We start from the raw sequence: 26,934 nt of genomic DNA on the forward strand, positions 1-26,934 counted from the left end.
TATGTAGCAAATTTATGTTTATAGTCTCTGGGTGCAAAGATAATAGGGATAAGAGGGGTTGAGGGGGTCACAAGCCACAAAATACAAATTTAGTATGTTAATAGAACATAAAACAGGAACAACTAAGACTTAAAAATGGCTTGTATTTGTGGCTTATTCATTGGTGTGTGTGTTGAAGTGTTCATAATCTAAATGAGTTATTCTGATTGAGTTGAGTTTGCTAGGAAAAAATCAGGATGCCCCATTTTTGAATTTCAGAGAAACAATGAATACATTACTTTAGTAGCTCTCTGCTCCAGGTAATACTTTATAAAGCCACCTCAGAATAGGACATTCTATTTAAATACAGTTTTAAAATATAATTTATGAAGGAAAAGTATATAAACATGTTTAATAAATAATTACAAATTACTAATCTACCCAGACAAGGCAGGATTTCCAGGAGCCCCACAGTTTTCCATTGAAAACCTCCCTGGTCTAAACTGTCTCTTACCACTTTAGAGGGGAAAACACTACTCTCTTCTTTGAAATAATAGTTTGTTGTTGTTGACAATCAGCTTAAGTACCTGGAATCATACTCCGTGTATTTTGAATTTTATACAAATAGAATTACAATCCATGCCTCTTTAAAGTAAAATATTCATAGTCAAATTTGAGAGCAATGCTAGCGATGTTTCTCTATCAAATTGTGAGATAGGTAACACTGTTCAGTTTGCACATGCTTGAGTTTTCTACAGAGGAAAGATTGAAGTGTGATCATTTAAAAGAAATCTCTCTAATGAGTTCACTCTTGTTAATGGTGCCATAGATATTTGCATTTTTGAATACTCTTTTGTCCAAATGTTTGTTCTCCGTAAGCCACAATGATTTTCTAGAACTCGAGGCCAATCCAGTGATATTTTCACTGGGTTTCTGTTGCACTGATGTCAGTGGAGTAAATCACATTTCCAAACTAAGGTCATAATGTTCAGCAGTAAGTGGATAAAAAGCCTTTTGATTTATTATTCATGTTGATAACAATCCTCAGACTGACTAAGGAACATTCCCTTTTATGTCATAAATTTTATATGGTGACATTTAAAAAAATGTCTTCAGAGCCCAGCCCTCTGATCTGTGGACTCTTTTCTTTTGTTCATAGCAACATATTGTACTTTCCTTTACCTCCTAAATGCTGAGAATGGCACATTTTCCACATTGCTTTATAGGGCCACCTTCACAAGAGCAAAAATAAAAAATGCAATTTAAAGCCAGATTTCTAGATGTTGTAGGATATAGGCAAGTTTGCATGGCAAGCACTGGAACCCAGGGGTGATTTATTATTTATTTGACTGTGGTGAATATTCATGGTTTTGCATGTTAAATTATGATTACTGAGATTTTTGTTTACCCTCAAAAAGTATGGAAAGTTGTCTTTAAAATTTAAATTTACTGAAATCCATTGTTTAAGGTACAGAGAACTTTATATCCAGATGAATCTTTTAAAACAATTTGGCTAAAGCATCTAGATAATCTATGTAAAACTATTCAAAGTTGTACAAAACTGGACTGAAGTATTTTTTGTGAGGGCACATTGGTATGTATAGAGCTAAGGTTCTTTTATCTTGTAGAGGAGGACCTTGAACTCAAAGAAAAGTCAACATTTAACCCAGCTGGCTTTACCCTATTTGACTAGAGAATGGAGCTGGGTCATTGTGCTTCTTGTCTCCACCACCCCACATAGACCTCCAGAGGTACTACTACAGAACTCTTGGTTTTCCATCATCGCAGTCTTGGGCTAAATAACTTATTAATCAAACATTATGCACCAGGAACTATTCTGAACACTCAACAAATATTAACTCATTTAATTCTCAAAATAGCTCTCATAGTGATTATTAATAGTATTTCAATTTTATACATGAAGAAGTTGAGGTATGAAGAAGTTAAATAAGTTGCCCAATATCATACTGCTTGTCAATAGCAGACCCTGGATGATATTGTTCCAGAGTCCCTATTCTTGTCTATAATGCTTTGCAATGTTTTCCTAGCATCAGCAGCAGTTACAGCGAACTCTTATTAAAGTTAAATACTGTTTCAGGAGAGCATTACATGAATTGTTATAGCTGATTCTTCCAAAGCAACCAAGGATATCCTCAGCTTATGAATGCAGGAAATGATGGATAAAGAAGTTACATAATGTTTCTATGAGGTACATGGCCAGTATTTATTTCACTCATTTATCTTTAAAAGAGTATGATAATTTTCTTTTTTTTCTTCATGCCTAACAGTGCTGAGACAGCAATATGTTCTGAGGAGCTGAAATGTAGCTCTACCAAGCAAGATAATGCCCAAAAGACAGTTGTAAAATTCAGCATCATTGTGTTCCTTGCCCATGTCCTTAATGATTCTCAGATTTCCTTTCTGGTCCTTCTCAAAATACCTTGCTTAATTTCCTCAATTTTACTTGCAGTTCTACTAATCAATATCATCAAGTAATTACACTTATTTGACATGAGGTTAGTGGTTTTCCTCCTAGGTCAATTTTCATTTTGACTTAATCTTGTTGGAGAGCAAAAGTCCTTAATATTTTGGATGATTGCAATGGTGGAAAATATTGGATTCTGCTGCATTCAATGGTAGAGGACTCTTCTCTCCTTAGTGCTACTTTAGTGAAATGACTATGTCTCTGGAATAATCTTTGTAGTATGCAAACATGATTCTTCTAGTAGGACTGGTGAGGAGCTTGATGTAATAAGATCAGGTACTTATAGATGCATGAGTTTATGCTAGTCATTAAACCATTTTGTGCTTTGGCCCTTTGTAAACTTTTGAAGGACAAGGTTAATTGAAGAGTACTGGCTGCCACGTGGTCCTCAGCACTGGTGAGGCAGAAGGCCCTGCTGTATTAACTCTGTAATAATGTGTTTCTTTTAGAGAGAGTAGTCTATATCTTGGAGCTTATATGCCTTTGTCAATTCTCTCTCAATATTTACTCATGACTTTAGCCTCTTGAGTTAAAAATCTTGTGTAAATACAGTTTACACTGATTTTCAGAGACCAGTGAGTAGAGAAATACCTACTTAGTTATGTCAAAACTTATGCAAATCCCACTCCTACTGGACTCCCATCCATGTAGAGAGAAACACTGAAAACTGGTATTTTTTCTTCTTTCCCAAGGAAAATTACTGCTACAAAAAATTAAAATTGGCTGTGGTTCTTATTAATGGCAGGGGAGGACCTCTTACACTTTGGAAATATGCTCACTTGAAAAAGTTATCATTTAGGTTTGCATTCACTTATGAAGGAGTAATTCAAGAGGATCAGCACCTTCCCCAAAAAAGAATTGAAGAATGTGTGAAATTAAATTGAATTCTGGGTAGTGGCCTCTATTATAACTGCTCCAGTTTTGAATAGAAAGATTCAAGAATGTATATAAAAAAAGTCACTGCCACTAAAAATTAATTCTTAAAAAAATGAACCTACTCTAGATTTCTGTCAAAAATTCTACTACAAGAGATGTCTGATGACATCAGAATGAACAATTTCAACTGATGTTTCCCTGGTATTGTGGCTAAAATGAGAGAAAAACTTTAATCGTTTAGCTGATATCATTATCCTGCTTCAAAGCATGTATATGCTAATCAAAGTGAACAAGCTCTATGCCTAATAAGTACTTTTTTTTTAAAAAAAGCACTTTTTAATTAACATTTTTCTGCATCCATGCACAGAATTTAAATAGTGGCTGGCCAAAGAAATAGTCCCATATTAGTTTTGTTTTGTTTTAGCTGTTGTAATAAATTACCAAATATTTTTGTGGTTCAAAACATCATAAATTTGTTATTTCACAGTTCTGGAGGTCAGAAGTCTGAAGCGGATGTCACTGGGCTAAGATCAAGTGGTTGATCTGAATTCTGTTCTGGAGTGTATGGAGATAATCAGTTTTCTTGATTTTTTTTTCCATTTTCTAGAAACTACCTGCATTCCTTGGTTTGTGGCCTCCCTCAAAGTCAGCTTGTATATTTAAAGACAGTAGTGACCAGTGAAATCTTTTTCATAATGTATTGCTCAGACCCTTCTTTTTCTTTTCTTGATGTTCAACAACCTTCACAATCTCTTTGGTATAAGGATAGTTGATTATCAATCTTATTTCCATTTGCTACCTTAATTCTCCTTTGCCATGTAGCTGAAAACATTCATGGATTCTGGATCTCATGATGTAGACATCTTAGGATGGTCATATTGTACCATATCAGAACTACAGTAAAAGTAAAGGTGGCCCCAGGGATCATTTTTGTTTTCCTAATCAGATTGGCTATAACTCCAAGCAGCCATGCCAGAAGATTCTATGCCAGTCCAAAGAGCTCTATGAGATGAAAAAACCTACTATAAGTTTGGAATTTGGACATAAATTCTGCAAAGCTATAGAAGATACACACACACACACACACACACACACACACACACACACAAAATGAGAGAGAGAGAGAGAGAGAGAGAGAGAGAGAGAGAGAACCTGTATCTATTTCTTGTCAAATGCTGGCTCTCTCAAGATAAACAAAAAAAAATTAAAATCATCATGTACAAAGGAAACAAAATCCCAAATCTAGAGTACAAGTTGATTCTCAAAAATATTGACCACCAGAAACATGAAGGAATTTCTTAGAAGTTGGCATCCTTGTGGTACATGCCTGTAATCCCAGAGGCTCTGTGGGCTGAGACAGGAGGATTTAGAGTTCAAAGCCAGCCTCAGCAAGAGTGAGGTGCTAAGCAATTCAGTGAGACCCTGTCTCTAAATAAAATACAAAATAGGACTGGGGATGTGGCTTAGTGGACAAGTGTCCCTGAGTACAATCCATGGCATCCCTAAAAAACAAGTTGGCATCCTCAATAGAATAAGGAAACAGAAGTATATAAGTTTAAATGACAAAAAGTAGAGGTATTTATTTGGAAAAGGTGATGGGTTAGTCACGAAAACAGGGTGAAGAAACCAGAATGCCATAACAGAATGAAAAGCTAAAGACATCAGCATCTAAACTTTGTAAATTGAAAGGAGGAAAATCTATAAACTCAATCAAAATGAAAAAAGTACAATAAAATTAATTAAATAGAAAAGATTAAAAACAGAATGTAGAAATCATTGGCTTAAACACTAGCACCTGTCTATGAATTATAGATGTGCTTAAGGTGGAAGAAACAATTAGAAGACAAATAGTAATCTAGAAGACAAATAGTAATGTGTCTTCTAATTGTTTTTTTAACTAATTAATACAAGTTCTTTTGAGGTTAAAAAAAGTCCATAAAACAGATTTTGAAAGGAATTTCTTAGGCAACATTAATGAAAACAGTTTCATACCATTATAATTTGGCATTATTTTAAAATTATGAGAATAATGATAGACTCCTTCAAGCACATGGGCAAAGTAATATTTACCTTACAAAGGGGCAACAGTTAGGCTGGGGTGTTTTTCCTTACTCTAGATGATACAAACTATTGCTTTAAACACCTACAAAATTTGTATGGTGCATGTATGAGAGTATATCTAAGAAATTTGTATTGTCAAGTTTCCTTTGTGATGGTGAAAGGAGTTTTCAAATATGAAGAGAAAAGCAAGTGTAAGGCTTCTTAAGGAAGAAGTTTGAGGATTGAGCCCACGTCCATGCTAAAGTGAGGTACAGGGTTCAGCACCATCAGCATTACCTGGAAACTTATTAGAAGTTTAGATAGATACTTGTGATGGATTGTAATAATGTCTACATTAATATTCTTTCTAAGAGATTCTCACATATACTAACAATTAGGAAGTCCTGGACCAGAGAAATCAAAGTTAAGAATTCAGTATCAGAAATGGAAATTAATTTCATCTCAAGTTTCATTTCACTCCAATCTGAATGGCAGCCATCATGAATACACACAATAATAAATGCTAGAGAAGTTAAGGGAAAAGAGGAAAACTTCTACACTGATGATGAGATTATTAATTAGTACAACCACTGTGAAAATCAGTATGCAGTACTCACAAATATCTAGAAATTACCTAATTATAGCACTCCGTGGTATTTATTTCAAAAAAAATAAAGTGAGTGTACTATAGTAGTACATGCATACTCATGTTTATAGCATGACAATTCACAATAACCAAGTTATGGAACCAGCCTGTTAATTGAAGAATGGATATAGAAATTGTGGTATATATATACATGATGGAGTTTTTTCAGCAATAAAGAAGAAGGAAATTATGTCATTTGCAAGAAAATGGATGAAATCTGAGACCATTATGTAAAGTGAAATAAGCCAAAATCGGGACAAGGACATATGTTCTCTCCTGTGTGGAAGCTACAGAGGAAACATGGAAAAGGAGCAGAATGGGGAATCTCATGAAAATGAAAGGGAGATCAGTGGAGTAGAAGAAAGGGGTCAGGAGTAGGGAGAAGGGGAAAGAAAGGGAAAATACTGGAGAATGATATTGATCAAATTATATTGTTATGTTCTGTGCCTATATGAGTTTGTAATAACAAATCCCACTATTATGTGTAGCTATAAAGCACCAATAAAATATGGAAAAAATGAAATAAAATTAAGATAAAATCTTGTTAAGAAGAATAATTCCATGTAAGAGAAGTAAAGATACTATGCCAGCGGCCCTCCATACATCCACATTTCTGAGCCTTGGTTTTCTTACTTGGAAAACACAGCTATAACTCCTGCCTCAGAGATGTTAAGAATCATTGAGAGAAATAATTTGCACAAAGATACACATTAGCAGGAGCCAAGCCAGAGTTCTAACCAACATCTGCCCACTCCTAACAGAAATGTGAAGCTGCTTTTGACTTCAGTAGGCAGAAGCAAGCAAATGCGAAAATGTGTCTCACAAAGTGGGGATTATTCCAACTTGGAAATGGGAACATCAAGAAATGATGAACAGCAGCAAATAAATTAAGAATTAAAATTAATCTCCTCTTATTCATAAAGAGGCATCCCATGGGGTGCTTATGTCACTAGTCAATGTGCCTGAAGCACAGGTGAGTGAGTCTGGGGTCGTCATCCAGGATCCCAACTTCTTCCTACACTTTTCACATAATAAAATTGAGGAATCGGGTCTGGCAAATAGACATTGAATTACATGCCTTTATTTTCCATCCAGAATATTTAAACTCAGCTCCCTCTGCCTGAAAAATAAAATCTAGAAAATTTTAACCTTATGCTCATTAATATGGCTGTATCTTAATGTGCTGCTTATCACCATTCAGACTCATTCTGCAATGTTGCAATGCAGTCTTCATGAAGCGGTTGCTCTTTCTTGATTTTTCTTTCTTCTTCCTCACAGGTCAATATTCCTTCCACTTGTGTCCAAATGCTGCCTAATTAGATCATAACTTCACAGCTGCCAAAAGAAAGACAAGGCAAAACACCAACCCACCACCCGCAGGGCCAGCATCTGGGGAGGCAGGGTAAGTCTTGGGGACCAGCAAAGACTTCTATTGCACAAAGAGGAGATTTACCTTGCTGCCTTCCACTAAATAATAATAAGGACCGAGTTCAGCAGGTCCTTTATGCTAACCAGGACATATTTTATGTCCTTTATGCTAACCAGCTCCAAAAGGAGACCTGGTTCCTGGCACACAGCGTTAGCCCACGGACAGGTGCTTATATCCCCTCAGCTGTAGCTTGTAGGGACTGTGCCAAGGATCCCTGGTAGGATACCTGCTCCTCCTCCACCCCCTCCATTTTCTCGCCTTCGCCGGTGATGCGTTGGCTCTGGCAGGGCCCTGCGTGCCACCTCCCAACCATCCCGAGAAGGTTTAGAGACTGAAGCCCTGAGCAGGCGCTGCAAGCCAGACTGGGAGCCCGTGCCTCCAAGTTGGCCATCTCAATTAACCCCTACGGTGGAGGGGTGTGTCTGGATCTGCTCTGATTACTCTCCGCTGGAACCTTTAGGGATGTGGAGGGGTTTGCAAAGGTCCATGCGGGAGCAGAGGGCCAGCCTGAGTCCCTCGCAGCGGCGGCGCTGCCCCGCAGTGTGGCGTGAGCGCGTCCAGGCGCGAGGCTCTTTCTGGGGTTTCCCAGGTTTCCCCTCCCTTTGCTCAGGGAATAGCTTAGCCCTACACACCCCGCTCCCGAACACACCTCCTCGCCCCTCCTCTGAGCTCCTTTGGGTTTGCTAGGGCCTCTGGTCTTGAGTCCTGGACTGTTTCCCAGGAAGGCAGTACTGGGCAGGGCGCCCTTGGAGCCGCTGGCGCCAGCCAGACTCCCTCTGGGGTCCAGGCAGCTGCTTCTCCTCCAGCATGGGCCTGCGGATTTTGTCGTCCCTAGGCCAGGAGCCTAACAGAAACAAGCAGCGTGGAGACTCCCCTCACCCTGCCCTTGCCACGACCACCTGGAGAGGGAGGACTCACCTTGCACCTCACCAGAGGTGCGCACCTGTGCCACCAGCCTCCACGCGCAGAGAAGTTCTTAAGGTAGCAAATCCGGAACCCCCAACTTCCTCTGGACATGATTCAAACAGCTGGAGCCTCCAATAACATCAGGTGTCCCCCCGGGAAAGACCACAAGGTAAGGGTTCCGCAACAGAGGGGGCTGGTGCGTGTCTGGAGAGCGGGTCCAGGGTCCAGTTTGCTGGTGGGGAGAGACGCCAGCTATCTTTCAGGTCAGGACAGATGCGGGTCTGCCTGCGGGTCTCAGCCAGGTCCCAGCCTAGGCACGAACCTTCAGCTAGAAGGTAGCTTGGCCACCGGGGTTTGCGAGATGTGAGATGTGTAATGGACCCACACCCAGCCGCCCTGCTCTGCCTGGGCACCTGTCTGTGGCTACCCTGGGCGGGTCTGGAAGACACAGCTGTTTCCCCATTGACGAGTTGCGGGGGAGAAGTCTGTGGTGAGGGTTTGCGAGTGCAAATCCCTTGGGGGCAAGCTTGCAGAGGAGGCGTCCCTGAAGCGCACAAGCCTCTCCCCCAAGAGGCAGCATTTTTCCGTACTGCAGACATGTTCTTCATTAACTATGGCACATCCCCTCATTGTCCCCTCCTCAAGGGCCTGAGATGCCAGAGACCTCAGCAGAGGCTAGGTATAGGTCCCTTGCTACTTGCAATTGAGGAGCCAGCCCTCTTCTTAAAGGGGCCTTGTAGCCTGAGGCAGATTTGTGTTCATACAGGCCCCATTAGAATCAAATATTTTATGTCCTTTATGCTAACCAGCTCCATCTATAGCTCATAATTCTTAGTGCTAATATTCTGTCAGGAAGTCACAGACCTAGAGAATACAAGTTTCTTGGCAATGCTTGCTAACTACACCCATTTAAATATACAAATGCACACGCACAAACAAGACATGGGCCTGCGTGTTTTTGCACACATCTGTATCCCCCTTCTCACCTGCATACATGTAGGGAATGCACACGAGCACACACACACACCTGCACATTCATGCACCTGCCTGCACGCCTGTGCACCCAAGGATAGGTGTGCACACATGGCAGGCACACAGCACACTGCACTCTCCCACCATGTCTATTGAGCAGCTGCCTTCCTGGGGTGGAGTCTGGCTGGCATCCTGGTACTCCACATCAGGACCAGGCCAGCTGGTTCAGAGCAAGGAGCCCAGGTAAATGGAAGGGGCCCTGGCCTTGCTGCTGGAATGGCTGCAACCCAGGGCTTTGGGTAGATGGTCCCTTTGCTGCTGGGCAGGAGCTGTAGGGACTTAGCCTGTCTCTGCCCCTGCATCCATGCTGAGGTGCCAGCGTCAGCTGCAAACCTTCTGACTGGTGACCAGACAAGTGCCACACAGGAACTGTGAAGAGACACTTTCCTGCCCTGGTTGGGCTCCCTGGCGGCAGGTGAGAGGGCTAGGTGAGTCTCAATTTGGGTCATATTTCAGAGTTACTAGAGCCACTCCAGGCTGGTTTCTAGGGCACATGAGAGGTCTAGCAGCAGCACATTCCCCTGTGAGCCTCAGTGTCACTTGGGGCCATCGTATTCCTGAAAGTTAGAAATGACTTGAGCCCTGGGGTGGGAAGCCCCTGGGGATGTGGAGACACTCAGGGAGAGAGGGGCTGACCTGTACCAGGGGAGCAGCCGCCTGACCCTCGTCCATTCACCCTCGCATCCTGCAGGTGTTGACAGGAACCTGGAGAAGAAGATACAGTGGGCTGAACGATGGCCACTCCCCACAGAGGCCCACAGCCTAGTCCCTGTGAAGGTGAGTTATTTGGGAAGGGGTTTTGAAGATGTTGTTTAGGATCTTGAGAGTAGGAGGTCATCTTGTATAATCTGGCAGAGCCCCAAGACTAATGACAGGTGTCTTCATAAGAAAAAGGCAGAGAGACCTGACACAGAGAGGAGAAGCCGTGTGAGGACCGCCAGAGATGGGCATGACGAGGCCACAGGCCAAGGATGCCCACAGTCACCAGGGGCTGCAGAGGCAGGAGGGAGCAAGCCCTGTCCACACATTGAATGTGAGCATGTGGCCTCTGGAACTGTGAGAGAATGAATTTCTGTTGTTTTGTGCCACCATTATGGTCCTTTGCAGGTAACCATGGAGAGCAATGCAGCTATGAGACCAGGGGGGAACAGGGTAGGGCAGGAGCCTGGGATCCCTGCTAGAGGCCCCTCATCTAGTAGGGAGGTCAGGCTGGAGGAGGTTCAGGCCTGGGCTTCTCTGGGTGGACATAACACATTAAAACATGGAGCCCGGGGCTGAAGGTGGGTCTCTCTCCCATCTCAGGAGTGCTCTGCTCCCCTCTGCACGTCCATTGGCTGCAGTACCAGAGACAAAAGAAGGATGAGCAGGTACTTACGAGGGCACTGGGTTTGGCACAGGAAACCCCAGGCTCCAGCACCAGGGTACTGGTTGTTGGATCCCAGCTGAGGGGTCCTAGGGACACAGTGGAGCCAGGCTGCCCCAGCCCTGACCCCAGTGCACTGCCTATCCCCACAAGGGGGAAGAGCTGTCTACGCAGGGTGCAGCTGCTTTTGGGAGCCCCCTTCACTTTCTCCAGGACTGAATCACTACACACCACCAGCTGGGCCCCTTGCCAGGACCTGGACTGTCCCCTGAGTCTGACACTGGGAATCATGTGTTTTATCTGCTGACCAGGGATGGCAGGCTGCCTGAGGTTTCCCCTGGGCTTCTACCAATGGGGCCACAACTCATACTGGAAATCTATAGCCTGGGCTCCCATGAGATCTGGGGGCAGGGGACATTGCCAAGTATAGTCTGCCCAATGAGAAGGGCTCTTCTGCAGAACCGTGGGCATGACGGGGTCCCATACACCTGGCCTTCCTGCAGCTTGGTGGGGATCTTGCCTCCCCAAGAAGAAAGCATCCTCTGAGGATTGGCTAGCAGCTGGCTCTGGGATGGAGGTCTCCCTGGCTGGTACAGCTGCACACCTGCTAACCTGAGAGCTCCTGCCCTTGGTCTCCCAGGGGTGCCATTTTTATCATCATGGCAAACTTTGGAGGTGACCATGGCTATTGGCCCCCTTAGTAGATGATAAAAGCCCCCCTGCTGCTCTCTGGGGCAGAGGGAGGTCCAGGTTATGTTCTCTGATCTTTGGCTCTCCCAAGGGGGCATGCGGGGTGGCGGTGACAGGTTGGGAGGGGACTTACTTCCAGGGGTCCTGGATGGGCTGTACAGAACCTCAAGCCTGTCAACTCAGCAACAGGGTCCAGCACCATCTGGATTTTCAATCACCAGCCCCTGACAGTGACTTGCACGTCAACCTCTATGTGGGGGGGGGGGGGATTTTACATGAATTCATTTGTTTCGTTTGGGGCTATTTTGGAATCTTGCTTTAATTTAATTTGTTGATATTTGACTAGATTAAAGGGTATTGATCTGGGGTACCTAAAATTGCTGCCATTTGTCAATAGTGGCTTATTTGTGAAATCTCAATGTTAATAAATCACATCTCTGGCTGCTCAATATGTAGTTATTATAGTTAGGATACAGATGAGGTTTCTCCCCCTGGTTCCTTGTGACAGATTAATACCATTAAAAGTTGCAGACATGGCTTTCAGAGAGTCTGCTTCTACGTGGACTTTCTGGTGCCCAGCCTGCCTCATGCACACACTTTGGTCCTTAAAGGAGAAGTTCAAAGAACTGAGAAGAACCTCACTTGTCAGACAAAAACAGCCAGCTTCTGTTGCAGGGAGCAGCCCGGGTTGAGAGGTCCTGGAACTGTGGGGTCACTTCGTTGGACCAGTGCTCTCACAGGGCTGCCGTCTGTGGACCCTGGCCTCCTTACCAAAGCCCTTTTGAGAGCCCATCTTATGGAACGGTGTGGCTGCTGCTGGGGCCGGGCAGCAAAGACCAAGGGTGGCTGACAGTCTCTCAGAACAGCTGTATAGCATAAAAGACGGGATCCAGGCATAAATCGTCCAGTAGTCAAGTATTCATGAACAATCTCCTGATGTGACCTGCGTCCCCCAGTGGTGATAAATGTCTGTTCATGCATCCTTATACATAAGAAAGGTCAACCTCCAGGGCTGGAGCTAAGAGAACCCAGGAACTCAATGAAGCCAGTGCCCTTGTTTCCAGAGGAAGCTTGAGGGTCATTCTCCATAAACCAGCACGTGCTCAGGAAAGGCCATGACGCAGGAGACCTGGGGTGGTAGAGCGGAGGTGGGGAGGGGTGCCGGTCATTGCCCCGGCCTCCCAGCTTGGGTGGGGCAGCTGGGGTGTGGGAAGGCCCTATGGTAGTTGGAGGACTTTCACTGTGGTCCTTCAGGCATTTCCACTGCAGGGCTTGCAGGGTGTCTGTGCCCAGATTCTGCCTGTCCAGCAGCTCTGAGTGGTCAGTTCTGCTGGCCCCAGACCCTGTCTGTTCTGACCTCTGCCTCGGTGCTGGCAGTGGATGGCAGCCTTTGAAAACCTCTCTCCCTTGGGGTCTTCTCACTCTGAATCCCCAAAGATGGCTCTCTGGTCCTTTCTCCCTTTGTTCTTTCTTTAATGTACTGCAGAAATGCCTTTGGGAGACCTTCTGGAGGCCAGTCCTGGAGCAGGGTCCTGTGCAGACATAGGGACAGATGGGTCCCTGCTGCAGATCCCCTGTCTCCGACCCCCACCCCATCCCGGAGGAAGAACACGGGTCTGCAGATGGCTGATTTAGTGGGACAGTAGAGGCAGAAGATGGGCAGTAATGGCAGTGGTGTGGCTGGGGGTTGGGCAGAGGTGCTCCTGTGTTCTTGTCCCTGCTTGCCCCAGCATGGCGGGAGGGGGCTGTAGTGCTTGGGAGGTCAAGCCTCCTGGCCCCTGGCACCTGGAAGCTTTTCCAGCACCACACAAACTGGAGGAGCTGTGTCTATGTGAGCAGAGAGCCCTTAGCCAGCTGAAGGGCCAGACAGGGGTGCTGGGAGCTGTTTGCAATGCATAGAAATTGGCGGGGCTTGTTTTCCAACATCGTTCTTTTATTCATAAGCCTCAGTTGGAGAGGCTTGTAAATGACATTATCAATTTTGCATTAAGCAGGTCTTGCAAGGCTGGTCAAAGTTATGCATTTGGGACTTTGCTTGGGGCCAGATGGGCTTATGGGCCAATTGCTTTATTAGGCATCTTAAGAACATGCCAGCCTCCTGACTTGCTGCTCTGAAAGTCATCCAGGGGCCATGTGCTGGGTGGGGCTGGGGGCACGCCCTGGTGCTTGTGTCCTTGGCAGCTTCTGTGACTTTGAAGCTGTGGTCCTCCCCTGCAGCCCGCCACCCGGCCTCAGCTCAGAACTTTCTGTGGCTCTTTCCAGCCATTGCACCCCAACCTGAAGGGTGAGAAAAATCCATTTCCCAGCACTCTTGGGAGGGAGCAGCCTAGCCTGAGCCGCTCCCTCAAGGAGCCCAGCTCAGCCTGGCCCTGCACATTCTGTCCACCACTGTGGAAGGGACATGGTCCACAACAATGCATCATGTGGCTTCCTGTGGACATGCAGCCTGGGATGCTGCTTCCTTGCTCTGCCTATGCCTGAATGTGAAGGCAGAGGCGCGAGGACACCTTCCTGCCTGGGTGTTTGTGAGGTTCGGGGACCGGGTCCTACTGAAAGAGATTTCTTCTGTAGATCACAGAGGTAAAGTGATTCCAGGGCCTGAAAGGATTTTAAAAGTAGCTGGAAAAGCTGACAGCAGACACAATGGGCAGTGCCACTCAATTTGCCACCTTTAGCCTAACAGATGCTGGAGGCACTTGGCCCTGTCCAAACATGCTTGCCTGGCTCCAGATTGCGTCTGGAGGTGTCAGAAATGGAAATGCGGGCTCCGCTGGACTCCTCTCCCGTTGGCCCAGCTGTTCTTTGTTTTCCACCCTATTGTACCCAGACCCAGTGAGGCGGCCAGAGCCCTCCATCAGCCTGATGCTGCATGGACGTAGTGTGAGTCCGTGTGAGTGTGAGTGTGTGTGTGAGTCTCCCTGCTCAGCGTGGCGGCCTCTGCCTGGGGAGGACCCACACTCCCTTCAACACCTTGCTGTCTGGAATGCTTAGTAACTGTACCTTTGTAATCTGTGATGGAGGGCAGGTGGGTAGATGTGGAAGGATGGAAGGGCAGATGATGGATGGGCAGATGGAGCAAGTGTGTGTGGTGGAGGGGTAGATGGATGGTGGGTGGACAGATGAAGTGTGGGTGATGGTGTATGGTGATGGATAGATAGATGTATAGTGGTGAATGGAGAGCTGGAGGGGAAAGGAGGCCCTGAGCCTCTGGGGCTGGTGGGCAAGGAGGAGGACAGGGCAGGGGTGCTGCTTCCACCTGCCTCCTGGAGAGGCCACCTTCTGATGTCCTGCTGCAAGTTTTCAATCCAGATTGCTTGATGGCCACTTCTCTCCTCACCCAGTCCTGGGTCAAGTCAGCCACTAATTCCCAGTGATCCTGGGTGGAACTCCAGAGGTTCTGGTTGGTTGCTTGGAAACCAAACATGATGGTCAAAAAGTGTCTAAGAATGGACTGAGTTTCCAGAGGGCAGTCCTCCAGGCCTACACCATGGGTTGCTTCTCTGGGTGGCGCCTGGTCCTCTATGGGCTGCAGCATAGGCCTCTTGGCCTGCTCTGCACTTCTGCCACTGGATTTGGACAACTGAGCTCATTTTTCCTAGAAATCTGATGTTGGATACCAGCCAGGGTTCATGTAATAGTCTTCAAAAGTGCCTAATGCGGGGTAATCAAGGCCCTTGCAGGCTTTGCAGGGATATAGTGACCCTGGTATTTTATTCCTTGCTAACCTTCAATTTCTGTTCCTGACCTTTGTCTGTGAAATATTTTAATATAAATAATGCAGTTTTGCAAACATATTGCCCTGATTACTTTGTAAGGCCCTGATTCTCCATGTGTGAAAGTCTCTGAAGGAAGTAGTAATTTGTTCTCCTTTCTGGTAATTGCTGTTTTAGAAATAGCTTCTTCAGACATCTGCCACAAATTGGCATCACCCTGCTCTCTGAGTGCTTGCCAGGAGGAACAGCTGGAGGCATTGCTCCTGCTGTCCTGCTGCAGGGTCCCCTTTGCAGCCGGTCTCAGGCTGCAGGGAGAAAAGGCCCTGCAGGCGGTGCTTTCACCTGGCCCCTGGGCCTGAAGATCATCCTAGGCCCATCATGGAGAAATGCTAAATGTGCCCTGTCCTCTGCCTGCTGCCCTCAGTTCTGAGGCTTGTGGCATCAACAGCTGCAGCTGGAGCTTGGTGCAAGCCCTGCCTGGTGGCCGGCTGGCTGGATAGGTGCTGGAGCACAGCCCAGGCCTGTGCTGGAAGACATATGGCACAGAGGTGAATCTGAGCTTCTCATGTGGGTCCCAGTGCCACCTTTGAGTCTCCAAAGTAAAACCCTTATGCCCCCGATGAGCTGTTGGCAAATCCTTGTGTGGCCACTGATCCTTGTTCTCTGTGGGCCTGGCATGTGGGATGCACTTCACAGCCACAGGACTCCAATTCAGGAACCAAGAGTGGACTCATAGGGGGGCCAAGTCTCCATGTGAAGAGGTCAGTGGTGAAGAGTTGGCCCTGGGGATAGCTGGTGAGAGCCTCAGGCCAAGGTCAACCATCAACCCCAACAACTCTGACCAGAAGAATAAGGAGGCTGCCTTGTCTTTGGTTCAATGCCCTTCCCCTTTGCACCCCTGCTGCTCACCCAGCATCTACAGGCGCCCCATGGACGCTCAGGCCCCTTACAGAATAGTGCACATGGTCACTAATGTTCCTGCAATTGAAGTCATCTCTAGGTTCTGTATAATGCCTAGGGAATGCACATGCTAGTAAATAGTTGTTATTCTGTGTTGTTTAGAGAATAATAAGGAAAACTCTCCCCAGGTTCAGAATGACTCAGTGTTTTCACAGAACATTGTCCCTCCATGGTGGGCTGCATCTGTGGATGCAGAACCTGTGGACACCAAGGGCAGAATGGATGATCTTCAGCCCAGCCTCCGGCCTCTGGCCTTGCCCCTCGGGAAACCTGCAGCAGTAACAGCAGCCAGAGCAGCAATAGCTGCTCCTGTGCATAACTGCTGCAAAGGAAGAGTTCTGGGTCTGAGAGGCAGGTGCTGGGGAGTGGCTTTCCCTGTCCTTGAACCAGGGTCCTGGTGGCCCAGGGACCATCCTGCCTTTGAACTGGCCTTGGCCTTTCCTCCGACCAGTGTTCCATGGCAAACATCAATTCATGCCTCAGACAAAGCCAAGGGGCCCATTATCCAGGGGCCCTCCTGCTCTTCCTAGGAGCAGGTGCACTTCCTGGGACCAGGTGCTAGTGCGTGTCCACTAGACTGGGCCTCATCTAAGGGCAGTGACTGGACCTTGCTGGCTTCCATATCCTGAGTACCAATGCAACTCTGAGCATATCATAGGTGCTCAATAAGTGTTCTGGATGTAAATATACAAAAGAATAGCTGTGGGAAGTTCTTTGCCCTGGCAGCTGACCATGAGCGCTGAACCTACCCTTCTCCCCTGTCTCCTTGGGACAGAGCCCTTCTCTACCACTGTGTGGCTGACCTATCCCTCCAGTGGTAGGGGCTGGCATCTGGTAAATGGCAGAGCTTTCTCCCTACTCTCAGGTAGTGGCTGTGAAGGAAGAGACAGGCGGGCAGGGGGCTTCAGGGAGGGGCGAGGGGAGTGCAGATGAGGAGGCCCTTCCCCTTCCAGGGGCTGGCCGGAATCTCTCCCCACACTGTGAACAGAACATGCTCATCATTGTTGGCTGTTTTGACCCATTTGGTGATTAATTTCTGTGGAAGGTTAAGATCCAACAGGAGGGAGAAGTCAATGGCTAATCTATTAAGCTCCTGGGGTAACTTAATTTACATATTTTGAATGATTACTTCCTACCTGAGCATTCAGGAATCCCAGCATCCTGGAGTAAATGAGGACTTGGCTCCCAGGGTGGACAAGGAGCCTCAGGTTCTTCGGAGTTCTTGGACGTTTCCCTTGGCCGTTGTTTGCAGGGGTGGAGAGTCTCCTCTCCATCCTTTAAGAGCCATAGACCCTGTCCTCACAGCTCCACTGTGATGGCTGAGAGTGCCTGCAGCCATTTGTCATTCAAAATGCAAATGAAGGCCACATTGACAGGGACTGCTTTGTCCAGACCTGGGGAAGTGCCAGACAGCTTGCTGGGGGCATTAGACTGTACACAGTGGACAAGAGGCCCAGGGCACATACTCAGCAGGCATCTGTGGCCATCTTTGACAGGTGGTTTGGCTGGGCCTGAGGACCTGACTGCAGCATTGTCTTGCAGAGAGCCGGGGCCTCCAATGCTTCCCCTGCTCCTCATACCAGGTGGAGTGAGTCCTCTGGTCCATGTCAGGCTGGGCCCTCGGGCAGAAATAGGGGACTGGAGAGGTGTTAGGGTGAGGCCTCTGTGCATCGGGGCAGGGCCCTCATCCAATATAATGGGTATCCTTATACAAAGAGGAGACAGACCCTGAAATGGGCATACACTAGGAGAGGGCCACGTTCAGGTGGGGACAGAGGGAGAGAGGTGGCAGTCACAGTGCTCTAGGGATTGCAGCTACGCAGGGCCACCCTCCCCAGGGCCTTTGGATCCAGCCACACTTGATCTCCGTCTCCTGGCCTCTCTTGGCTGAGCTTCAGTGGTAATTCCCTCCCCTCCCACGCATTCTCATGTAGGCGCAGGCACCTGCCGCCACTCTGTCTCCTTTGTTCCTGGAGCAGAGCAGGCAGAAAGCCTCCTACCTGTCCAGAAAACCTGAGTTCTGAGCTGTCTGGGGGAGTGTGTCTCTGGAGCCTGCCTGGGAGACAGTGGTGACAGGACTCTGCTGGCTCCAAAGGACTTGTCCTGTGAGGATCAAGGTCCTGTGGGCTCTGCCTCTGTGAGGTTGTCTCCTCAAGCACCCTGGAAGCTCTGGGACAAGAGACATGGTGACCCTCCTGGGGTGCCGACTCAGGGGAATGCCCCAGGGGATGTACACACTCCTTTCCACCTGCCCCCACCTCCAGCAGAGCCACCCCCACTGCACTTGCTCAACAGGAAAGAAGAGGGGACAAGAGGAATTGTCCATAACAGGTGCCCAAGGGCCCCCAGAGGAGGCAGCCTGTGGAGGGAAAAGAACAGGTTTAGTTTTCTCTCTTTACTGGTAAGAGCAGCAGCACCCAGAGCCACTGCTGCAGGTGTGGGTGTTGCCAAAAGCTCGGTCCTTTACCTGACGCCAAGCCAATAATGAAGACATGATTTTGAGAAAAAGGAAAAAAGATTTATTGTTTTGCTAGCAAAGGAGGAACCAGGGACCTTCTGTCCCAGAGGCTGTGATTCTGCCCATCAGCAGGGGCTTTTAAAGAGGTGACTCAAAGGCTTCATTCCTTGGGTTCTCTGTCTGGAGTTGTAATCCACTTGTTAATTTGGGAGATAGTCCCAAATTTCTGAGATCTTCTGGTACCACCCCCAAGGTCTGGATTACTTCATTCCTATGGCGGGTGTGTACTCAGGACAGATAATTCCGCCTAGGATGGGGAAGAAAGGTGATCCTGTTCCCCCTGAGATTAGGGAGGGGAAAGGGAAGAGGAGGGACAGAAAAGTGGCCATTTCAAAAATAAGTCGCAGTGGCAGAGCAGCGAGGGTTGTATTCAAAGCATAAAGTGGGCCACTGTTACACTGTTACACAGGGACAATGGTCATCGGCATTAGGACCTGAGATGGTGAGTGGTTGGGGCAGGGGTTGGGGCAGGGGACACTGTGTGGGATTTTGGGTGGGTGCTTCTTCCTCCTCCCCTCCCACTCAGTTCCCTGGGCGCGTAATAGTGTTGGGCCATTGACTGTGCTAATGGTTGACCTAAACCTCTGATTGTGTGCTTTAAATGTAGACAGGTTTTGGTGGTCACAGCCAGGGGCATCTACTAGTAGAAGCAGAATTCTGCTGACATGGAGCTTGCACAGAATGTCCCCAGGGTCTGTGGAGCTGTGGTAGAGAGACCTAGCAAAAAGCTTGCGAGGTTAGGGGCAGCTCGTCCACTTTCAAGTGCTTGCTCAAGTCCTCATGGGTGCCACAGGCCTAGAAAGTGATGTACTTTCCTGAGACTCAGTTTCCCATTTGTCATCCCCTGGGTGAGGACAGTACCCACCTCCTGTGCAGAGTGGGCTAGGGAAGGCCAAATTTTCCAGCCTCTGTCCCTGCGGTGAGAGCTGCCCTGCCTAGTGAGTACCACCACGGCCCCGGCTGGACTCCTGCACACTCTACCTGAACGCCTAGGCAGTCCTTCCAGCCTAGAAGGAGCAGAAGTTGGGTTTGCACCAAAATTTTTGTCTTGTTTTTGCCCTAGGGATTGAACCCAGGGGTGCCTTACCACTGAGCTACACCTCGGGTCATGGTTTTATTTTCTATTTCAGTTTGAAACAGGGTCTTGCTAAGGTGCCCAGGCTGTTGTTGGCCTCCAAGCTCCTGTAATGACAGGAGTGCACCACTACATCTGGCTTGCATCCAAAACCTAAGCCATAAACCCAAGTGATTCTTTTGAGGGCACCTTGACACTAGGTAGCCTGGGCACTTAGAACACTGTGAAAAGCAACCTTCAAGGAGGGTGCCTTGCCCTAGTCTCAGGCAATTCAGCAGCCTCCCCTTTGACCCTGGAGAGGGAGTGCATGCTAACACCACAGAGGGGGAGAAGCTGAGGCCCAGTGACTTGCAGTAGATTGTGGGGACATGGCTAGTAAGGGGTCATGCTACCAGTACCTGCTCTGTGGCCACAATCCTAGGTCACTCTTGGTTTCATTCTTTGAAAGGGCCTGGAACAGCTCTGGGGCCGCCTGTTCTTGGCCTCAGCGAGCCCAGGAACCAGATGAGCTCAGATCACCCCACTTCTCATCTCATTCTCCCCACTGTATGTCTTCCTGTGGCTGAGACTCCTCCATCAGAATCAACTCCAGAGCTTCAGGCCTGTCCTTAACTCAAAACTCCAAGGAGATGGTTTCTAGGGTTCTGGGAGCAGGAGAGATCTGCTGGAAAGCAAGTGTGGGCCTGCTATGGACCTCCTGCCATCTCCCAGGCTCCCTGGCTGCCCCTTGCCCCACCTGGGACCTGCCCTCAGGGAGAGAATCAGTAAGTTTGTGGGCAGAGCCGTCTGTAAGACCACGCTCCTCAGGGAGGCAGAGTGAGGCCCGCAGAGCTTCCCACTGGGGCCCTGTGGTGCAGCTACAAAGACTGTCAGATCCCATTAGTGTCCCCATTGAAGGACAGTCCTGTCCTCTCTCCTGTGTTCATAAGGAGCCTGAGTTCTGAGCTGAGAAGCCCGAAGCTTGGGAGGCTCCGGCCTGAGGCTGTCCAGTGTCTGGTGATGTCTTAAAATCAAACCCTTGTGCCCACCAAACACGCAGGACTCTGACCGTCCTGGGATTGAACTCAGCCCTCTGACCCGAGCAGGTAACCCTGTGGCTGAAAGGTAGGTAGGGCTCCCGTCCTCAAGGGCCCTTGTGAGAAGCGGCCTGGGGCAGGGGGCTGGGCATCGGCTCTGGACGTGACCCCCTCAGCCCCTCAGATGGCTCACATCCCCAGTGGGCTCCCTCAGTGTGCTGATGGACAGGGGCTCCAGCAACACAACACATGGATGAGCTTGGTGACAATACCACTACTGTCCAGTCATATTAATTGGGGTCAAGTCCACGAGTACACAGCTCTGCAACATTGTTCCTGCAAGAGTGTCCCCAGATCAGCTCCTGGAGATGGGGGAGCGGGTTATCCTAGTGGGCTTCCTGGGAGCCATCTGACGAGGTGTGACAACCCAGGGGAGGACAGGCTAGACCCGGGTGGCCACTACGGCTGCTGGGAATTGCCAGTGTCCAGCAGCCGCCATCTAGCCATGTCCTCCTGCTCCAGCTTTTCTCAGGGTGACACTGCTGAGCCCTGAGTGTGCTGGGTCTTCCTGAGGTGACAGGACTGCCTCTGAGGGAGACCACCAGGGGCCCTCTTCTCCTGGTGCCAATGCCCATCCTCGTCACCTGCACATCAGAGGGTGTGGCACGAGGGGGGTCCTGGAGGCACCATCCACCAATTGGTCTGTTATTAGCTCCTTCCTCCCGTGTCCCTTGAGGTGGCACGTAGGGCTGGGTGTGGGACAAATGAGGCCTGTAACCTGGTCAGGAAGACATTCAACAGTTGGGCCTGACAGCCCAGAGCATGAGGCAGGGCACTGCCCTGTGGCCAGGATCCCCTGGCTGGGAGCCTTGTGGCAGGGCAGAGCCTGAAGCCTGTTTGGGCTCTGCCAAGCAGAGGAGGGTTGGGGACCCTGAGGCTGGCAGGAACATGAGCCAAGGTAGGGCCCTAGGGGTGAGCAGGCCAGAGGCAGGAGGCTGGGGGAGCAGAGGGAACAGAGCAGAGCTATGTTGTTCCTGTGGCAGTGTCCTCTGGGAGACTCCCACACAGGGAGGAATGATGAACCCAGGGTTGACAAGGGCCCTCAGAGGCAGCAGAGGGTTGGAGGGGTCTGAGGTCCTGGCAACACCTTTTTGGCACCCAGCATGGGTTCCCTGTTGAGAGGGTGGACATTGGCAGGAGGAAGAAACAGTAAAATGCCTGTGTTGGCACCTTCTGGCCAGCAAAGGAGTGGAACCGGGGAGGGTCTCTGATCTCTCCTGGCGGGTTGGCCTATTGCAGTCTTCTGTCCCCTCCCGTCCAAGACAGGAGCAACGACAGTCTTACAACCTTTGCATAGAGTCCAACATGTGTCAGGCTGCAGAACTGTGTGCCGCTTTGAAGGAACGCCTGCTGCCTCAGGTCCTGGGGGCCAGGAGGGTTCTCTTGCCCCCAAGGGCTTGCCGGGTGAGACCACCCGAGGTAAGAGGCTCTCCGCAGCCCTGGAGAGGGGGCTTGAGCACCGCTCTCCCATCCCCCACTAGTGCAGGCTCTGGACAGCAGCCCTCTCTCCTGTTTCAGTGCCCTCCTTAGGTGATGTGACCGTGGGGTCGGGAGCCACAGACTAGCCATTCTCAGGGCCTTGGCATCCCTCATCTGAGGAATTTAATTAGTACCTTTTAATCATTTATTCTAAATGGATGGATATTTGCTGCTAACATCCAAACACTTGCACACTTTATGAATAACTCAGCCCTAATTTGGAAGAAAGACAGGCTTTGATAAAAATTAGCCTGGGGACAAATGGCTTATTTACTTGGGACTTGGACACACATAGCCGGGGGAGTGCTGACTGTCACCTGCTGGGTGACTGCCTGGGTTAAAGGTTCTGCAGTTAGTGGGGACAATAAGGTCAAAGCTGCTCATACAGAGGGGTGGCCAAGGGGAGAACAGGGCATGTGTGCAGAGTGAGAGTTGCATTGACCAGAAGCCCGCCTGGCCTGGCTGGTAGCCATGAGACTGAGGACAGAGCAGCTGACCAGGGGTGGCAGGGAGGACCTGACACACAGGCAGGAGAGCACTACAGCAAGGTGCCCATGTTCTAGCCCCGACTCTGGCAAGACTTTCAGTCTGGGATGGTTAGAACGTACTCCTCCTGTGGAACAAGAGTCAGAGACAGGACCTGTTGGATTTTATGGAACTCTACAGATTCCCAGACCCTTCTTAGAGTGTCTAGAATCCAGCCAAACAGCAGACCAATGGGGAGGGTTCCAGTCAGAGGACGTGGGACTGGAGGGTGTGTGAGGGTTGGACGATGGCCGAAAACAGACCCAAAGCTCTGATGTGCTCCCTGCTCTTCTGTTTGCTCAGGACTCTCCTCAAAGCATGGCCAGCCTTCTGGGAAGATGGAGATGCTGCAGACCCCTGCCAGACGTCACCAGCTAAGTGGACGCTGGGAATATGGGAACCACTAAGTGGCTGTAGATGTTGGCTGCTTTCCACCACTGGGTCCACGAGACTCGACAAAACAACTTAGAGGAGGAAAGGTCTGAAACCTGGAGTTTCAGAGGGTCAGTCGATGGTAGGGCTGTCCATGGCTCTGGGCCCAAGATGAGGCTGGTGGAGGGCAGGATGCAGGAAAGCAGCTCAGAACCTGGCACCAGACAGCAGAGAGAGCTGTGCTCAGCAGGGACAAAATGTAAATCCCAATGTCACACCCCCAGTGACCCACCTTCTTCAGTCCCACCCTGCTTGTCAACGGTCACCACCTAGACATCCAGCCAGGGGATCATCCACTGATCAGGTCATTTCTTGTAATCTAATCATTTAATCTCTGAACGCGTTCACATGTCTCACACATGAGCTTTCGGGGGCCCCTTGTATTCATACCATTACATGACACAGGTGCCATAAATGTTTTCATTTTAAGATAAAATACATAGTGGTCATGTTACTTTGTCACTATATAGTGAGGGACAAACCATTTTGTTAGACCCCTGGCCCTGCTCTTACAATTCTGACTCTCCCTCATAAGCCACACTTTATCACTTAGTCTTGTATTTCTGGTTTGGTTTCTTGGAGGTGGACTGGAAATTTGAGATCATATATAAAACCATCTCAGTTAGAATCCTTCCAGGTTCAAGTGATTTATTTTCCATCTTTCATGGCTGACTTGCCCAACCTGGTTCAGGTGCTACATGTTTAAACTTGCCTCATCCCGTTCTTCCTGAAGCAGCCTCTGTGGTTCCCAGAGCAGCGTCTCTGCAGACAGGCTTGGGAGGTGTTTAGTCAGGCACCTGAGCACAGCAAGGCTGGGATCAAACCCCGTGGCCTCCTGGTGAGAGGATTCCTAACAAAGCACCCCCAACTGGTGCATGAAATAATGGAAATATTTTCCTCCTTGTTCTGGGGTCAGAAGTCCAACTTCAGGTGTGGGCAGGTGGAGCCTCTGGAGCTCTGAGAAGCCCTACTCCTGTCTCAGGGCCTGCAGGTGGCTTGGAGCAGTCCTTTAGCTGTGTGGCTGAGGAGGCTGGCCTCCACTCTGTTCGCACCTGCATGTGGCCTCTCCCTGTGCGCCTGCCCCCTGTTTCTGTCCTCCTCTCCCGAGGACTGTGGTCATGCTGGAGGGAGGCCCATCCCCTCTGGTAGATGTCTCAGCCTAACAGGACTTCACCTGCAAAGACCTGATATCCAGGTGAGGACACCTTTGCAGGGTCTGGAGGCTGGGATATCACCACAATATTTGGGGACACAGTTCAACCCACAACAGCACGCTGTGCTTCCTGGGGGGACCAGGAGGATACTGGATTCCACTAGGGTGCTGAAGAGGGCTCTCTGCAGGAGGCTGGCCCCATGCTTGGTTAAGGGTGGAACCCTCAAAAGCGCTTCAACCTCCACTGGTTAGGCCACTGGAACCCGTGGCCTGCAGCAGGTTAATGGGGTATTTTTCATACCAGAAGGACCGTGGCCTCAGGCTGGGGTGAGGGAGGTGGTTTCAGTGGCTTGGGCTGGAGTAGGAGCCCTGTTCTGACAGGAAGCAGCTGAAGGGTGGGGTGCAGAGCCAAGGAAGCCCACGGCCCAGGGGGTCCTGGTGGCTAGAATGGACAGATACATGTCAGAATCCCATCAATTTTCCCTGGAGGTGGTGGCTACAGGACATGGACCGAGCCAGGCGTCCTCCCACCTCTCCTGTCCCATTTTATTCCTTCACACATGTGCACACTCACAGGCTCCACTGCACATGTGAATACCTCAAGTACCCGAAACTGAGAGTAGAACATTCCCTGAGGGCAGTGAAAACTGGTCCTCGGGGTCCCCAGGGTGGATGGGCTGGTCCTGAGGGGGGCTGGGCAGGGCATCCTTGCTGCAGTGGGAGCTGAGCTCAGGCCTGTGCAGGAGAGAGCAGGGTAATGAAGTGATAAATTACACACTGGGAAGCATATAAAATAGGCCGAATAAAGCAAGTGTGTTTAAAGTATTTCAGGAGATAAAGGGAAGAAGAACACCATAAACCAAGAATATGACATTATGAAGAAAAGAAAGCAGGGTGACATGGGGTGGGGGGGAATGAAGCAGGAACACAGCAAGGCAACAGCCGAGCAGGAGCAGCAGGACAGGTGACAGAACCCAGAACGTGACCGAGGCAGACTTCCTAAAGTCATCCACCCAATAGGAAGCCCGGAGGAGAGGTTGAGCCTCGTAAGAGGCAACACTTGAAGCCCAGGGCTTGGAATCTTCCAGATCTCATGAAAGACTCAGACAGATGGGAAAGCCAGTCTTTCAAAAGCAGGATAAATAAAAACAACCCCACACCCCGAGGACATATTCCACCTCATGTTTGGTGATGTCAATTCAAAGACAGAAATCTCAGCTGCCACCAGAGAGGAAACAGACAGTGCAGATGCCACTGGGAGGGAGCTGGCAGATCCTTTGGAAGATAATTTGGTCCAACAGACACAAATCCACTTTAAAAATCCACAAACTCACTTACTTGTTGTTTCCACTTGTGGAAAACATTCTAAGGAAGCGGTAATTGACGTGCTGAAGACGGCCGTTCACTCCTGGTTGCAGTGGCCAGTGTAAGGGGAAATCCAAATCATTTCTAAATATCAAATATACACAAACCATGGTGCTGACCTGAGCCAAGGTGACCCAGTCATGTCAACCAGGCTGAAAGGGGTGCGTATGATGGACGAGGAGAGAGGGACTGGAATATCATCAACTCTTCTCTGCCTGAATTCCAGGTGTTCCCATGTGTGTATGTGTGTGTGTGTGTGTGTGTGTGTGTGTGTGTGTGTATGTGTGTGAGTATGTGTGCTCATCCATGCATGTGTGGGGCTGGGATTTGATGGACACTCCAGAGTCCTTCTCTGGGTAGCAGGTCGCTTGAATCTGTTATGCATGTGGGTTGGCATCACGTGCCGCTGCCATCATCAACCCTATTACATTGTTCTGACATGTCACTCCCCAGCCCCACCAGGCTCCAATCAGACCAACCACTACAGCAGTAGACACTCCTGACTCCAATCGCTGGGCTCAGGTGTTCACTGTGCCACCTTACCTGGGTCACTGTGCCTGCTGTACCTGGAGCAGGTCCCTTAAGCAGTGTCAGCCTGATTCCTGTGACAGGGGCCTGGTGGCTCCAGCACTCCTGTGGCTGCCAGGGAGCTCTGGCGGGACAGCCCAAGCCAGGCACACTGTTGGTGCCTGAGAGAGTGATGAGGGAGGCCAGCGTACCCCGGCTATGCGCCTCACCAGCCACCTCCCGGGTCCTGTGAAGCCAACCTCACAGAGCCTCTGCCTCAGAAAGGACCAGGAAGGGCCACTCACAGATGAGGGAGGAGGAGAGAGGCCTGGAGAGATGGCCAAGGAGGGCCCAGTGTGCAGAAGCCAGATGGGGACGCGGGTTCCATGTGAGTTGAGCGCTCATCAGAGACCCACTTGGTGAGAGGCCTCGAAACAGATCATTTTCTGAAGACGTAACTCTGAGTGGTCACAGGGACAATGTGGTGGACAGTGTGTCACATCCTAGGCCATGATCCCTAGGCCATGTGGGGCTCAGAGCCTGTCCAAAGCAGCAATGGTACATGCCCATGCCTGAATCCCCTGTCAGCCAGCAGCTGAGGAGTCTGGGGAACAGGGAGGCTTCAGGCCCCAGTCCCTGCAGATGCCTTGGCAGGGCCCAGCGTGTCCATCTTCAGGAGGGCCCC

At 49.1% G+C, this 26,934-nt stretch overlaps 1 long non-coding RNA gene across 4 annotated transcripts in view; it reads left to right on the forward strand.

Moving 5' to 3' along the window:
• LOC144376218 (uncharacterized) overlaps window positions 1-26,934 on the forward strand; it is a 107,518-nt gene that overhangs the window by 62,686 nt on the left and 17,898 nt on the right. Inside the window, exons 4-9 of one of the 4 annotated variants that reach the window (XR_013436456.1) lie at window positions 7,305-7,428; window positions 8,291-8,530; window positions 9,660-9,821; window positions 10,085-10,170; window positions 20,642-20,797; window positions 23,096-23,295. This is a non-coding gene — a long non-coding RNA (uncharacterized LOC144376218). Of the gene's footprint in view, window positions 1-7,304; window positions 7,429-8,290; window positions 9,822-10,084; window positions 10,171-20,641; window positions 20,798-23,095; window positions 23,296-26,934 lie in introns of all 4 variants that reach the window. The other 3 variants (XR_013436455.1, XR_013436458.1, XR_013436457.1) reach the window with 3 other exon arrangements.

The sequence above is a fragment of the Ictidomys tridecemlineatus genome, chromosome 3, assembly GCF_052094955.1.
Source record: "Ictidomys tridecemlineatus isolate mIctTri1 chromosome 3, mIctTri1.hap1, whole genome shotgun sequence".
NCBI classification, from domain to species: domain Eukaryota; kingdom Metazoa; phylum Chordata; class Mammalia; order Rodentia; family Sciuridae; genus Ictidomys; species Ictidomys tridecemlineatus.